Raw genomic sequence first — 5,043 nt, 5'->3', positions numbered from 1 at the left:
GTGAAGCTGAGTGACACGGGATCGAATCCGCCAGGGAGCATCAGTTCCCTCAAGATTACAGGTACACCTTGCTGACGAGTGTCAAGTAGCACGAAACCCGGGTCCAGGGTTTCCTGTTGACCACCTCCAACCACCATCTTACCTCAATATATATAGTGCACGCAGTGTCGAGCCACCTAGACTGGTGGCCACATTGCAACTTGATCGATAGCATTCGATCAGCACTAAGAAGGACTTGACATGCATGACATTGATCACCACCCAGTGATCAATCAATTGTGAACTCTTTATTTATGTTAAGAAGTGTGGTCTATCGTAAGCTAAGTGGATAATGAGGTTGGGTTTGAAGCGAACAGTACTTGATTCGAGTCCTGGAGTGAACCTCAACTCAAATGTTGCAAGTACATTCAGCTGGTGACTCACACATAGGACAAAATCAGTGTTTTGGATTTTATTGTTAGCCACCATCCAACTCTGCTTATCATCAAGAATGATGTTCGTAAATTTGACAATAAACTTGTTTAATTCTGAGTTAGATCTAACAAGCTGTGCACAAACATTTCAAACGTAAAATGTACATGGATGAGCCAAACTAATTTAGACAGTTATGTGAATTTTACTTTAAGCTGTTATGATTGGACAGTTGTGAAACCGGGTGTATAGTTTGGATGTATTGAACATTTTCTGCAAAGTTTCTTTCGCTCTCATCAAACTATTGTTACTGTTGGTTACTTTAGTTTCTTACGTAAATATTGATGAAAATCCAACTCTTTAACACTACTGTTTCAATTCTATCATGAGTTGTTATGTAATCTGTCAATTTTAGACTCATCTATATTAATTGATTACTGAGTTATGGTCAACGTTTAGTTTTTTTAGTTCTTGGTTCGGAACAAGTTTTATCTGTCAAGTTGTAATACGGTCACTAGTCTAAGTGACTTGAAATCGTTTAGACTTTGTTTTGGTGTTTGGTGGTCTATAGGAAACCCTAAATCATGGTTTTGTGTCAGTCGGTACTTATCAGTAAGGTGTACCTACAATCTTGAGGGAGTTGATTTTTCTGGTAAGCTCATTAATTGAATAATATCTTTGAGTATTGTAATTGGCATATTCATCTTAATAGATAAATTAAGTTGCTAACTATTCATCGCCAATTCCATGAATACCTGTAGTATGGAATTCTTTCCACTTTATAAATTTTGCATAGACGAAAAACGATACCTGTAACGGATTTATATGAAATCATTCATGTTGTGGACCCCATTCATCTGTTTGCAATCTAGGAATTAGAATGTTAGTTATCATTAAAGCCTATGAGTTTATTTGCTACATATTATCATGTTTATAGAAAAGTATTAATCGAGGTTGATAGTGTCATTCCTAATTCTACTAATTTAAGTAATAATTGTCGTTGGTGAAGATTTCTAGATTGAATGGATGATTTTAGGTGGATGTTTGGTCCATTGAGCTGAATGGTTTGATCACGAAGCTACTTCTGTTCTTCTGAACAACATCATCAACACAAACATCAGGTAGAAGTGAGGTATTCGAATTTATCCACAAATGATTGACAGTTTGTCCCATCGTTTTTGACCTTGATTGGTTATTGTTGGCTAGTTTCTTGTTGTTGTCTGTATGTTTCTTTTGTTTGTCTCTTCCTTAGACCTAACTCTTGATCCTTTATAGGTTCATGATTTTTCTAAACGGTTGACCAATATAATTGATTTCGGTGTGTTTATTGATTGCTCACTAATCTGAATGCCTAGCTTCTGAAAATTCTCCACTCTTTATATTTCTTCTGTCCAAAACCTCGACATCTTAGCTGAATGTATAACCACAATTATTGACGTGCACTGATACAGTACAGTGTTTGCCAGTTAGTTTGTGTTCATTCACACGAAAAAAAAGGTCTCACACCTTATTTGATGTAATGTTTCTCGCAGTTGGAACAGTTTATTATGTTTGGCTTTTCTTCTAGGTCGTTTTGGCCTTTGGATGCGTGAGATTGACTGAAGTAATTTTGTTGATTTATGCACTACACCTACTCCAAACAGCTTCAGTAATCTCGACCAAGTTGCCTGGATGGTAGTTTTTTTTGAAAAATCGTCATTAAACATACTTCTTAATTTGTTTGTGCTATAAATTAACTTTGTGAGTTTTCGGTTTGTTACTATTATAGTTGAAGATTTGATCCACTTCAGTTTGTTTCAGATATTAATGAATCTCCAGTTTTCCTGTATTGTTTCTAATGATCAACATATCCAAGAATATTAATTTGTTGTTCAACTCTTTTTCTACTGTGAATTTTATGTTTTCAAAGACGTTGTAAATCAAACTGTTGGTATATTTCTGCTCATTCGTTTTTGATGATAAAACTCAAATTTGTTGATTTCTCACAGTAGTAAATAATTTCATTTTTGAATATCTGGATATCTTGGATAAAATGTTCGTTTATTTTCTTGGTTTTTATCAAAACTTATTTCAATAGTTGAGATCATGTGTCAGTTGGAACTAGACCACCATGGAAAACCTAGATCGTGGATGCGCACTGCTGAGGAGTCCCGCAATAGGACGAATCGGTCGTTCAGTGTTTCCATGTTATCCATGGTGGTCTTTTTTCTTCTAGAATACTCATCTAACTAACTAAATACGTAGTCAACTGGATGAGGGATTTTGAAGATCTTTTGTAAATCTGTTGACCTTCTATTGGTCTGTATCTGTGATATCTGCAAATTCGACCAAGAATTACTCTATAAATGTGATTTAAGTTATATATATGTGAAGAAAAGTCAAAATTAGATTGATTTACTCATTATGATTTTTGTTCGACATTACTTTCCTATGTATAATTCATTATGATCATTACTCAATGTAGTATTTGTGTTTGTTTCCCAGTGTGATATTTTATCCGGTATACAATTAATTTCTTTGAGTGTGGCATTATTAACATGGACTGTTCTCAGTAACATGTGATTTGTTATAATTCTGGGTATTTGTCATATGTTATTTTATCCTGATTAATAATCAAAATGGGTGAACAAATCAGTATATAAACTAGTGTATTTTCGATTAGGGTCGTCGTCATGTTTTAGGGTTAATAAATCTTCACTTGTATCAGTCTTTGTGTTCTTACTTTCGTGTCGTGGGAATTGCAGTGGTTCCTCGCTTTACAAGTATAAGTGATAAGCGATTCTGACATAACAATCAGCGATGATCAAATATAACAATTGGTGACGCAGTCATAACAGTCAATCACCAGTCATAACAACATGCCTCTTTTTTTTTAAAGAAACAGTTTGTATGATTCATTTGTAAGGGTTTAAACAATAATTGCTTTAAATTGTAAGTAGATAGGAGAATCTATGTAAAAATTAAAATCATATTAAGAAAAGATGGATAGTGGCTAGCAGTGGAATCCAGTTTGACTCGCGTTTCGTCCTATTTGGGACTCGTCAGTTGGATGTACCTGCATCTCAGAGTTGATGTTCACTCTGAGACTCGAACACAGTACCGTCCGCTTCAAACGCCATCGCGTTATCCACTTGGCCACTGAGTCCTGATAGCCACTATCCATCTTTGCTTATAATACTTGTGAATTCAGGCTATATCGAGGCAATACGCACAGTATGCACATATGCAAATTAGAGACTGACTAGTTGCAGTCCTAAAAACATCAATGGGAAGATCCAAACAAACAATACTAAGTAAATTTAAAATCATATTGTTCTCTAAAGATTATTATTTTTACGATATTGAAACAGCCTCAGCACTAATTAATTCGTACTGAATCTGTTGTGTATTTTAAAATGTATATACCTATGTGAATATAGAGTCATGAAGAAAAGCTGATTGAAAAGAATCATTTTCTAGGGTAATTTGTTATTGTCTGTTAAATAGAAGTGTGCTCAATGACTCAGTGGAATATGAGTTTGTGTTATCATGCCAAATGAAATCTACTCGTTCAAACGAAAGAATAAATCATCTAACTAAAACTATAGTTCAGTATTGATTAGAATGTGCCAATTTGATATGCACAGTTGAATCATGAAAACCATGGTAATGATTCCAACCTTTTAATTGAATAAATAATGGAATCAAAATAATAACTCGTTACCAAATTCAATTATTGTCTTTTATTAAACTGATACATTTCACACAAGAATAAACACGATCAAATGTTATTCAAATTGGAATTGATTCAATGACTAAATGTTCTATTTTTAAGTGGGTCATTCATAAGTGAATGAATTTAAGACTAGACTATCGGGTTTCGTTTCATTTCATTACATAAATGTTAATAAGCTTATATTTCATGACTATTTGTCATTCTCTTAAAGTTCATCGTGTTGATTTACTGATATTAATTGGTTGAATGAATACATTGAATGCTTATATATATTTATTGTAAGATATCAATTAGAAAGCTAATAGAAAATAAATCAGTTTTATTTCGCTATTGATGTCATTCAACAGTTTGTTTGTGATGTGGGTTACTTATATCCATATAAGTAGTATATAATGATGGTCGAGCATTGAATGTATTTCAGTAGAAGATCGATAACGAAACGAAATTGATATGAAAATGTATGTACAATAATAATCGAAGACTATGGACTGATATTTGCAGAAGGAACGGTCAAGATTGAGACAATTGATTAATAGTTTGCAAATTAACTGTTTACTGTATATAAGCAAAGATGGATGAAGAATGAGTTTCTATAGACTATCGTCAATGTAAGGGATATAAGCTTACACAGAGTGTTCACAATAACTGATAGAAATAGTCAGTGAGATCTATCAAGAATCTCCAGAAAACAGAATATTCGAAAATATCTTCCCCTGTGATGATGTTCAGGTTGATTTTTGATGCCTACAACAAAAGTCGAAGCATTATTGATGTTGGAGATAAAGCGGTGTCAACAGGAGCTACACTAATTCCACAACCCTAATCATATGATCTAAAAGTAGTATATTACAGCAGGAAGTATTCTACCGGTGATTTCAGTTTAAACATTCCCTATAAAATTTACATAAATGAAACAG

General features: G+C 33.6%; 1 protein-coding gene across 1 annotated transcript in view; it reads right to left on the bottom strand.

Moving 5' to 3' along the window:
* The window catches only part of Smp_165340 (retinaldehyde binding protein-related), a gene marked incomplete at both ends in the record, with an annotated part of 21,650 nt that overhangs the window by 9,446 nt on the left and 7,161 nt on the right, over positions 1 to 5,043 (bottom strand). The gene's annotated exons all lie outside the window — the stretch shown is intronic.

This window comes from Schistosoma mansoni, chromosome 4, assembly GCF_000237925.1.
Source record: "Schistosoma mansoni strain Puerto Rico chromosome 4, complete genome".
NCBI classification, from domain to species: Eukaryota; Metazoa; Platyhelminthes; class Trematoda; order Strigeidida; family Schistosomatidae; genus Schistosoma; species Schistosoma mansoni.
Note: the sequence above shows the minus strand (reverse complement) of the source record. Positions and strands in the feature narration are given on the sequence as shown.